The sequence below is a fragment of the Manis pentadactyla genome, chromosome 16 (genome assembly GCF_030020395.1).
Source record: "Manis pentadactyla isolate mManPen7 chromosome 16, mManPen7.hap1, whole genome shotgun sequence".
Lineage (NCBI taxonomy): Eukaryota > Metazoa > Chordata > Mammalia > Pholidota > Manidae > Manis > Manis pentadactyla.
Genome location: NC_080034.1, coordinates 68607096 through 68619636, shown reverse-complemented (window position 1 = coordinate 68619636; position 12541 = coordinate 68607096). Strand labels below are relative to the sequence as shown.

Sequence of the window (12541 nt, the reverse complement as noted above, 5' to 3'; positions counted from 1 at the left end):
GAGTAAAGAAAATGGCACAGAATTGTAACCAATGAGTTATCACTGAAGTAGGGATGCTAGGGGGTAACCAACATTTCAGAAATAAAGATTTTCAAACTGAAGGAACGTCCTTGGGACAGTGGGTATTTCTTTTGGCATCAGTAAATGGGAAGAGGTAGAAGATTTGGTAAAGCACTACAGTGCAGTTGACCTTCCAGGGCAGGATTTGTGCTCTTAGAGACAGCAAAAACTTTCATAAAGCTCTAAGAGTAGAGCTCCTTTTCTACTCTGTTGAGTAGCATTTCAATTTGCCTTTGTGTATAAAAATGTAGACTCATGAAAAAAATCAATACTAGTCATTCATCAAATATTCAACAAGTATTTTCATGTCCTTCTGTTTACTAAGCAAAAAGGATGACAGATGTAAAACCCTGGTCCTCCACAGAGTGCAAAGTGGACAGATAAAAGCATTGTGCCATGGCAGCGACTCTCATCAGAGTCACTTGGGAGTACGATACATTAGGGATTGTTACCTTGTTCTGTATAATGGAAGTTCTGATTCCCTATGGGAGTCCTTAAGTCTACTTTGAATGTTTCAAAAAACTTAATGGAAACTACATATTAACTTACATTGAGTGTGCAACGACAAAGGTGTCACATCTATTTTGTCTGGCAAGAATTCATCATTTTAGTGGTACAATAACCTTGTGATTATTTGGTGTTCCAAATTGTAATTATAAATGCTTTTGAACAAAGATATAATTGCAATAGAATAAGGAAAGATCATATAAAATCAGTTTTACAAATGGATGGAATGAAAGTTTCTGAGTTGGACCTTGACTGAAGGGGGCAAACAGAGCTGAGACTGGGAGTGCAATATGCAGCGAGAAGGCCCCGTTGAAATGGTGTCACTCCTCTGTTCCAGAACCTTGTTGGCTCCCTAGTGCCCGCTAAACAAACTGCAGACTGACACATAAAGCCTACTCCAGAATGGCTTCTCTTGGTATTTACAAAATTAATTCCTTCTGTTTCCTTTCCTTTTCTCCATCTTAACTGGAGACCCCTTCCTTTTCCCAACATGGCCAGTGCATTTGTCTCTTCTTTGGCTCATGCCAACCATCCATCAGAATGTGTCACACACCCCTTCTCCACTCTCTCACTCGGCTCTCCTCCCTGAGCCTTTCTTTCATGTATGCTTGTCATTATCCCTCAAGTCTCTCCCTAACTTTGTGACACACACATGCTTTTTCACCATCTCATGCATGCTTCTCTTTATCACCATTAAATACATGTTGTAGCCTCTTCATGCTTCCTTCTGGTCTATACCCGTAAGGCAGGCATGGAGGATAGGGGTCTGTTTCCCTCCACCATTGAGTTTCCTCTTATGAGGACCTGTTACCCTGCTGTTCATGGAAGGTGCTCCTCACACAGAGATGCACCTAGACCCCCTCAAGGAGGCTCTTCCTGCCCACTGAGCTGCAATTCTGGATCCATACTTGCTTTATTTTATCATGACTGTGTTAAGACAGATTTGCTTCTTTTCCCAGCCACTAAGTCAGTGTCAGCTCTGCGGCACTTCTGCTAACTGGAGAAGACTGATTCACAGTGGAGAGCAATGTTTTATTATTGCTCTTGCTGATTAATAACTTTTCTTGGAGAGTCAAAGTCTTGAGGGGCAGGCAATAATGCGGCTGCTTGTGTGGTCTTAGGCATTTCCAGCTTACTGGTATCATAAGCCTCCTGTGTCTCTGGGAGGTCAAATGTGAGAGGAAGTATTCTTCTGGCCTCTGGTTATCTGTTCCCACATATAGTTCTTCTGCAGCAACAATCTCTTTTTCTGAGGCAACATGTGTATTCAGGAATTTCACTGAGATTTTAGAAGTGGAAATTGTTTCATGTGTGAAGTTCACTCCACTATTAATTTTATAATAAGGTTACTGAGAACTTACATACACAGACTTCAGATTTCATGCCATCTTATTTATTCAAGTAATATTTCTTGAGAACCTTGTATGTGACAAGCACTCTCCTAAGTGGTAGGAAGCATGAGGAGAAAAAGAAAAGCAAACAAATCTGCCATCAGGGAGTGTCCTGGCTCGCTAAACAAATGAACACATGAGCACTTGAGTCAAATGAGCTGAACCCTCTGAAGAGAGGCATGCCGGGAGGGAATGGAGCAATCGGAACCATGTGCTTTAGATGGCAAGGTCTGGGAAGGCCTCTTGGGGGAAGAAATGAAGGAGTGAGCCATGCAAATACCTGGGGCAAAATGTTCTGAGCAAATGTTCAGGGCCTGAGGTAGGGCTTGCTGGAACATTGGGGGGCCAGTGCAGCTGGTGTGGAGGCAGTGAGGGGTGAGGCTGCAGAGGCCGTGTCACAGGCGACTAGAACCATAAGGGCCTGGAGAGACAAACAGCGCATATTACAAATAATTTGCCTGTCTTTAAATTCTTCAAATATTTTTCTTTTTGGTTCAACTGAAAAACCTAAAAGAACTTAGGCCTTTTTCATCAATTTTCGATGAAATTCTCTTCTGCTGTTTTTGAAATTCCTTACTTAACTTGTTGTTCAAATAAGTTTTTCCAATTCATTTATACTTTAGAAGATAATAGTTCTCTTAACATTCGTAGGGTAGTTAAATATTTCATTTCATTTATTATAAATAAGAATTCAAATGGCTTTTCATTTGTAAATTTCATGTGCATTTTGACATATGTGCTATTCTCTGGAATTTAGTGGTGAGCAGAAATAGTCAAGGCCCATGCCCCTATGTATCTTAGAGTCTAGTGGCAAGTGTATGTGTGTGTTGGGGGTGGGGGGAGGGTGTTTATTCACCTCAACTTTTGCTTTTAGTAGCTTTCAGAATTTTTTTAATGTGCACTGTGTCTTTAATCACCATTTTGAGATAAAAGTACAGTATGTAAAGAGAAAGTACAAGGGAGAACCTGAAGTAGTTCAGATAAACTATAGGCACAGAACATCTTTTTGTGACTAGAGCCATCTCCCTTGCTCTAGACTCCAAATTTAAATGCAAAGCCAAAGTTTGGGGTAGGGTTGTTCCCTGAGGGTTCTCATTATGAGAAAGAACTAGTCCTTGGACATCAGCATAAGAGATTCAGGTTAAAGGCAAAAATGAGTTTGAGCTCCCTGAGTGAGGCAGTGGACCTTACCTATCTCAGGGAACATATGAGCTTTTAAGTTTAGAGGCTGGAGTATTAATTTGCTAAGCTTCCTTAGTAAAGAATCATATGTGACATTTCTGACCTCAAGTATTCAATTTTGGTGATCATTTTTAGTAGACAAAAATGGGAGCGCTCTAGTCCCCACCATATGACAGACACTGTGCTAAATGGACACAGTTCAATTTCTCTTGTAATAATCTAATGTAAATGACATTTTCATTGTCACTGTTATCAACACATTTTCCTCATTCTACTTGGTTAGGATGCCTTCCTCTATTTCAATTTTCATATGGTTATAAAATGGAAATGTATTAATAATAACTTTGAAGAGGTAAAAGGGCTTTAAGACAGTGGAATTATCATTATTATTTACTTCTTTTTGATGTGAAACCTAGCACAGTAAGCCCAGGCCTGCCATGGTAATCATCTGATACAATTAAAACCCTTCTAAAATTCACATTCCAATCTGTAGGTTGTGCAAAATTGCAGTGCAAGTTTTCAGTTTCTGTATCTGGGTCCCACGCAGACCTTCAGGAGACCAGTCCTAATTTTCTTTTTGTTTCAAGAAAGGACATGATTTACTACTCATATAAATGAGGTTAATTCTGAGATATCTGTTTATGTCTGAATGTCGATAAGAGCAAGCTTTATATGTGAACTTAAATTTACTGTTTTCCTTTGATTTTAAATCTTTCTCTGAGTCTTTAAGGCTTCACTACTCTCCTCTGAGACTGTCCTGACTGTGCCTTACTGATGAATAGACCCCACTACAAGGTGCTTGGATATTTCAGTAACCTGTAACTCCTATACTCACTTCATTAATTATGGTCTGAGATGGCTCTCCTTTACTCTGAATTCTGCATCTTTATATAAACGGTTAAACATTTGTCATAGTTGTTATACTAAAGCCTTTAGATTTATATACTTTTATCTATCTTTCTCTTTGAAATTGTATCTATTGTAGTACTATAAATTATCAACCTTTTCTATCATTATGATAGCCCTCATCCTACTAGTTTTTGTATTGTTATTTTGATGTTTGTATACTTGCCAGTTAAATTCCTCATTACTCTACATGCTATCTTCATTCATTCAACATTCATTCATGTCCTTCTGTTTACTAAGCAATAAGGATGACAGATATAAAGCCCTGGTCCTCCACAGAGTGCAAGCATACTTTCCAAGCAATGTTTCAAGCATGGGGGATATTATAGAGAACAAGATAAAATCCCTGCCCTCAGGGCGCTCACATTTTAATGGATAAATAATAAATAAATAAATAAACATAAAATATTACAACAAAGATGAAATAAAGTTACATGAAGGCATGAATAAAGATAGAGATAAGCACTGGGTTTTTTTTTTAGATAGAGAGGAAGGAGCAAGATGGTGAAGGAAGAGCACGTGCACACAGAAGGGACACAAGCTAAGCACTCCAGCCCAGTGTTTAGCTGAGCTTGAAATGTAGGATAATTGGTGAGAGAAAACTGTGGTAGGTGAAGAGGTGAAGAAGTTCCTGGAGGTCACGTGTAAGAGGGACTACGTCCTTGAACCAGTTAGCAGCTACTTACTGCACTGGTTCCAGTGAAGAGTGGTGGCAGCTTAAATAGGGTGCTCGAGATGGAACCGTGAGAAAAGCTGGGTTTCTATGCACTGTGAAGGACTGGGGTCAGCCATGACTCCTAGGTTTTTGTTTTGAGCCATAGGTAAATAGGTGCCTTTTATGGAGAGGAAGGGGCCAAGGGAAGAACTTTGGCAAGAACATCAAGAATTTTATTTGGGCCCAGCTCAATGTGAGGTGATATTAAGCATGTCAAGAAGACAGAAAGAAGTGCGGCTACTCGTTAGGGCAAGGCAGGCACAAAGACAGGCAGGCCTGTGGGGTCACGTGCTATTTGAGATGGTGATTGGAGGCCCTGGACTCAGGGAGATGCCTGCAGAGTGCGTGGGGAGGAGAAATGGCCAACACTCGGCTTCTTGGTTGGAGTAGCACGGCAGGGTGGCACTGAAGCCTGGAGAGTTGCTGCAAATCAAGTGGGAAGAGAACTAAAAAAAAGTGGTGTTTCAGAAGCCAAGTGAAAGAGGTGTTTCTAGAAGAGGAAGTAGGGAGGTATTTTTTAGGCTTGGTTTTTTTTTTTTTTATCAGTTTATTTTTTTGTTTTTATTAGGTGAAATGAGTTTCTACTGTTAACTGAGTCTTTGTACCTCTGAAGATGCAGATCTGTTCATGACTGGAAACATACTCCATATTCACCCTGTGGTACTGAGAAAATACAGAAAAAAATAATAATAAAATTTTTAAAAATCTACTCAATCTTGGTTCCTACATATAACTGCAATTTTATTTAGTTAGGAGTCAGAAATATTTTTCTGTAAAAGGCCAGATAGAAATAGTTTCATTTTTGTGGAAAATATCTTCTGTGTCACAACTACTGAACTGTTCTGTTACAGTGTGAAAGCAATCATAGAAAACACTTAAATGAATGAATGTGGCTGTGTTCCTATAAACCTTTATTATGAAAACAGGCATAGGGACAGATTTGGCTGTATGTAACTTTCCTGTCCCTTGATGTTTTGGTGTATTTCATAGTCATACTTGTAACCGTTAGGATTTTTATCAAACTAGTAGTCCTTTCTTAAAAGAGAAGTCAGTTAATTTGTTACTCTATATTATGAAACACTGTGAATAATTAGATTTTATTGGCTAATCTTATTCCCCAGCATTTTGATTATCAAACATGTGCTTCATTCTTGATGGAGTTACTTAAAACCTTCACATATGCAACTGTACTCCCCTCACCCCATTCCCTTGCCTCTTTTACTTTCTTCGGCCTCACGGCTGTTGGTTCTTTTCCATGATTTATGTCCTCTGAATACGGACCTATTAATTGCCTAGACTGGATTTCCTAACATAAGTAAAAGCTTTTCTGTTGTTCATAGTCTCATATCTTATGTTCCAATGATTGAGGTGCTTACATGAGGACTTTGGGTTCACTGTGGATATTTAACATTTGCCACACATATGTGGCTCTACCACTTGCTTCAGCCTCTGTGCCTCAATTTTATTGCTTACTTATTCTTAGGATTAAATACTATATATACATATATGCAAAATTCTTAGAATAATGTCTTTTCCATACTGAGTACTCAGTGCTAGCTTTTCTTTCATGTAGCTATTTAGATAATATGTATATAAATTAAAAAATAGACAAAGAAGAGAAAAAAAATTCAGACTTGACTGATCCCATCAAAAAGACTGCAAAGAATACTGGATATGAATTTGTACATAAAAAATATTTGAATACTGACTTGACAGGTACTTAGTAAGAATCTTAAAGGTCATCTAGTTTGGGGTTTCTTGATCTAAGATCCATGATTTCCTAGAAATTGTATAGGTAACACTGTATATGTGTGTACATGTGTGTGCACATGCACACACACATAAACATATGTGCATTTCTGTTTCCTGTCAGAGTGTTTGAGGCTTTCATAAAATCCTCACACAGTCTGAGTCTCAGAAAAGCTGAGCTCTACTTTCATAGTGAGCACCCTGTCAAGAGAAGAAACCTGCTTTCAGTCTCAGCTCTGCTGCTCCTGACTTTTAGTGTGACTTATATCAAGTCATCATCTCTAACCTCAGGCCTATGTTTTTTTTTTCTCCTAAAATTGTTGCAAATATAAATATAGTTGTTGCACAATACTTTGAGAAAGCTATAGCCAGGGAGAGCAGTTGAGTGGTCTGCTAAAGAGAGAAAAGATACTACCAGGTAGTTCCAGAACCCTGACACTCCGTCTTCTGAGACTTGCTCAGAGAACTGTTCTCTCAATATGGAGCACAGCTTTTCCTAACACCAAAACGACCAGTACTAAGACCAATCAATGGAGAAAGAACAGCCTTTTCAACAAATGGTTCCAGGACAACTTGACATCCATATGGAAACAATGAATTCAGACCTCTAACCCAAACCATACATAAAAATTAAGTGAAGCTGGATTGAAGACCTAAATGTAAGAAGTAAACATACATCTAACCCTGAAATAGATGACTTTAAGATTCTTACTAACTACCTATCTTAAAGTATAGGAGTAAATTTTCATGCTCGTAGGTTAAGCAAAGAATTCTAAGATAATGACACCAAAAGAAGAAACAACAAAAGAAAATCTAGATGAATTAGTCCTTAACAGGACACCATTAAATGAAAAATACATATACACCTTAACTTACACAATGTTGTTTCAGTTACAGCTCAGTAAAGCTGGAACATTTTACAGCTCAGTAAAGCTGTAAAAAGGTAAAAGACAGCTTCATAATGGGAGAAAATTGCAAGTCATATATCTGATAAGAGATTTTTATCCAGAATATATAAAGAACCTTTACAACTCTCTCTCTCTCTCTCTCTCTCTCTCTCTCTCTCTATATATATATATATATATATATATATATATATATATATATATAATCATCAGGCAAATGAATATTAAAGGTACAATGAGGAAATGTGTATACAATCACAAAAGACTCCTAACAAAGGAAATCTTGAGAAAGAGAAACAAACCTGAAGGCATCACATGTCCTGCTTTCAAACTATATTACAAAACTATAGTAATCAAAACAGTATGGTATTGGCATAACCTAATCAGTGGAACAGAATGGAAAGCCCAAAAATAAACCCACATAGATGGTCAATTACTTTATGATGAAGAAGGCAAGAATATACAATGGGGAAAAGACAGTCTCTTCAAAATATGTTGTTGGGAAAACTTGACAGCCACATGCAAAAGAATTAAACTGAACCACTATCTTATACCATACACAAAAATTAACTCAAATGGATTAAAGACTGGAACTTAAAACCTGAAAGTGTAAAAACTCCTAGAAGAAAACATAGGCAATAAGCTCCCTGACATCATTCTTGTTGATTTTTTGGATTTAGCAACAAAAGCAAAAATCAACAAACAGGACTACATCAAATTGAAAAGCCTCACAACAAAGGAAACTATAAACAAAATGAAAAGGCAACCTACAGAATGGGAGAAAATATTTGCAAATCATATATCTGATATAGAGTAAATATCCGAAAACTCATACAACTCAGTAGCAAAAAGACAACTGATTTAAAAATGGTCAGAGGAACTCAATAGACATTTTTTCAAAGAAGACATACAGATGGCCAACAGATACATGAAAAGATGCTCTACATCACTAATCCTCAGAGAAATGCAAATCAAATCTGCAGTAAGATATAACCTCCCAATTGTTAGAATGGCTATTATCAAAACAACTAGAAATAACAGGTGTTGGTGAGGATGAGGAAGAAAGGGAATCCTTGTGTATTATTGGTGGGACTATAAATTGGTAAAACTACAGTGGAAAAAAGCATGGAGTTTCTTCAAAAATTAAAAATAGAACTATTATATGATCTAGCAATTTCTAAGGAAACAAAAACACTCAAAAAGATATCTCCACCCCTATGTTCATTGCAGCATTATTTACAAAAGTCAAGATAATGGAAACAACCTAAGTGTCAAACTAGGTGAATGGGTATAGCAATGTCACACACACACACACACACACACACACACACACACACACACACACACATATACATACCATGAAATATTATTCAGGCATAAAAAAGAAGGAAGTTCTACCATTTGTGACAACATGTATGGACCTTGATGGTATTATGCTAAGTGAAATAAGTCAGGCAAAGATAGATACCATATGATATTTCCTATGTGTGGAATCTGAAAGAAAAAAGGAGAAAAAAAAACAACCCTCCAAACTCACAGATACAGAGAACAGTTTGGTAGTTGCTAGAGGCAGAGGGTAGGGAGTGGTGGGCAGTGGGTGAAATGGATAAAGGTGGTCAACTTCTAGTTATTAAATAAGTAAGTCATGGGATGTAATGTGCAGTATGGTGACTATAGTTAATTATACTGTATTGTATATTTGAAAGTTACTAAGAGAGTAGATCTTGAAAGCTCTCATTACAAGAGAAAATTTTGTGGCTGTATAGTGATGGATGTTAACTAGACTTACTGTAGTCATTTCACAATATATACATATATTGAGTCATCTTTTATAGCTGAAACTAATACAATGTTATATGCCAATTATATCTCAATAATAAAAAATCACAATGAGCTACCACTTCACACCCACTAAGATGTCTGTAAACAAAAAGCAGCCTACAACAAGTGTGGGGTAATGTGTGGAGCAGTTGGAGCCCTCATTCATTGCTGGTGAAAATGTGAAATACTACAGCCACTTTGGAAAACAGTCTGATAGTTCCTCAAAGTGTTCAGTTCTGGAAACACAGTGTTAGAAAATGACTGTACTCCTAGGAACATGTCCAAGAGAAATGAAAGTGCGATATGTGAAAGAAGCCAGTCACAAAAGACTACATATTATGATTCCATTGATAAAAATGTATAGAATAGTTAAGTGCATAAAGACAGAAAGTAGATTCATTGCTGTTGAGGCGGGCTGGGAAGATGGGAAGTGATTGCAAATGAGAACAGAGTTTATTTGGAGGTGACAAAAATGTTCTTTAATTAGATGGTGGTGATGATTGCCCAATGCTGTGAATATACTAAAACACTTGAGTCATGAACTTTAAAAGGGTAAATTTTATGGTATGTAAATTTTTTCACAGTTAACTTCTTAAAAAGAATAAAATAGCCTCAAATTGTGCTTTCTTGGATTTGAAAGATTATGGATGAAACATACTTTTTCCTGTTTATCTCATGGCTGCCATGTGAGCTTTACTGACAGGTCTGGATGATAGGCGTTTAGTGGTCTGAGTCAGGTCCCTGATGAGCAGTCCTCTGAGTTCGTTAAATCCCTTGTGCATAGACAAACCTGCAGCTTCTGCTCAGGGACACTCAGGGCTGGGCAGTAATGAGGCAGTAACCTCACGCCCCTGAGAGAGGGGTTTACCAGATGAACGTTGATATAATTCAGGGAATCACCTTTCCATTGTGCCCTGCTATTTTTGGCCTGTAAATAAACCAGTAAGAAAGGTTTTCAGCCTTATTATTTTAAGAGGTTGGAATATTAGGTTAATTTGTTTATTGTGCTTAAATAATTTAAGCAAAAAGCATGTCAGTCACATTTATTTTTAAAGAATGCATTTAAAAACTGCAAAACACTGAGTTACTCCTTAACACCATCTATTAGAACTCATTCCACTCAACATACATTGGCATCTTGCTGTATTCAGGGTGTCACATATTTAAAGGTTATGTACACTGTAATAAACTAAGAAGTCATTGTTCCATCTTAAAAATAGAAAATAAGTCAATTATTTTAAAAACCAACTGTGTTTGAATCAGAAATGAGAAAGGAAAAATCACTATGGACACCATGGAAAAACAAAGAATTCTTAGAGAATACTATGAAAAATTATATGCTAACAAACTGGATAACCTAGAAGAAATGGGAAACTTTCTAGAAAAATACAACATTCCAAGACTGATCAAGGAAGAAACAGAAAATCTGAACAGACCCATTACCAGCAATGAAATTGAACTGGTCATCCAAAAACTACCTAAGAACAAAACCCATGGACCAGATGGCTTCACCACTGAATTTTATCAAACATTTAGTGAAGACTTAATACCCATCCTCCTTAGTTTTCCAAAAAGTAGAAGAGGAAGGAATACTCCCAAACTCATTCTATGAGGTCAGCATCACAATAATACCAAAACCAGGCAAAGACACCACAAAAAAAGAATATTACAGACCAATATCCCTCATGAACATAGATGCAAAAATACTCAACAAAATATTAGCAAACCAAATTCAAAAATACATCAGAAAGATCATCCATTATGATAAAATGGGATTTATTGCACAGATGCAAGGTTAGTACAATATTTGAAAATTCATCATCATACACATCAACAAAAAGGACAAAATCACATGATCATCTCAATAGATGCGGAAAAAGCATTTGACAAAATATAACATCCATTCATGATAAAAACTCTCAACAAAATGGGTATAGAGGGCAAGTACCTCAACATAATAAGGGCCATATATGACAAACCCACAGCCAACATCATACCTAACAACAAAAAGCTGAAAGCTTTTCCTATAAGATCAAGAACAAGACAAGGATGCCCACTCTCCCCACTTTTATTCAACCTAGTACTGGAGGTCCTAGCCATGGCAATTAGACAACACAAAGAAATAAAAGAAATTCAGATTGTAAGGGAGACATTAGACTGTCACTGTTTACAGATAACATGATATTGTACATAAAAAATCCTAAAGAATCTACCCCAAAACTGCTAGAACTAATAACTGAATTCAGCAAAGTTGCATGATACAAAATTAATAAACAGAAATCAGTTGCATTCCTATATACTAATGATGAACTAGCAGAAAGAGAAATCAGGAAAACAATTCCATATATGATTGCATCTAAAAGAATAAAATACCTAGGAATAAACCTAACCAAGAAGGTGAAAGACCTATACTTTGAAAACTACAAGACACTCATGAGAGAAATTAAAGAAGATACCAGTAAATGAAAATACATCCCATGCTCATGGATAGGAAGAATTAATATTGTCCAAAATGGCCATCCTGCCTAAAGCAATCTACAGATTCAATGTAATCCCTATCAAAATACCAACAGCATTCTTCAACTAGAACAAATAATTCTAAAATTTATATGGAACCACAAAAGACCCTGATTGCCAAACCAATCCTGAGAAGGAAGAACAAAGCTGGAAGGATTGCACTCCCAAACTTCAAACTCTACTACAAAGCCACAGTATTAAGACAATTTGGTACTGGCACAAGAACAGACACATAGATCAGCAGAACAGACTAGAGAGCCCAGATGTAAACCCACACATATATGGCCAATTAATATATAATAAAGGATCCATAGATATACAATGGGGAAATGACAGTCTTTTCAACAACTGCTGTTGGCAAAACTGGACAGCTACATGTAAGAGAATGAAACTGGATTATTGTCTAACTCCATACATAAAAGTAAACTCGAAATGGATCAAAGCCCTGAATGTAATTCATGAAACCATAAAACTCTTAGAAGAAAACAAAGGCAAAAATCTCCTGAATATAAACATGATCAACTTTTTCCTGAACACATCTCCTTGGGTAAGGGAAACAAAATCAAAACTGAACAAGTGGGATTGCATCTATCTAAAAAGCTTCTGTGTGGCAAAGGACATCATCAGCCAAACAAAAAAGCATCCTACAGTATGGAAGAACATATTTGTAAATGACATCTGACAAGGGTTAACATACAAAATATATAAAGAACTCACACACCTCAACAACAAAAAGCAAATAACCCAATTAAAATATAGGCAGAAGATCTGAACAGACACTTCTCGAA

The 12541-nt window shown here is 36.9% G+C and overlaps 1 protein-coding gene across 2 annotated transcripts in view; it reads left to right on the top strand.

The window, feature by feature from the left end:
* Nucleotides 1-12541, top strand: part of GMDS (GDP-mannose 4,6-dehydratase) — a 775818-nt gene that overhangs the window by 415942 nt on the left and 347335 nt on the right. The window lies entirely within an intron of this gene.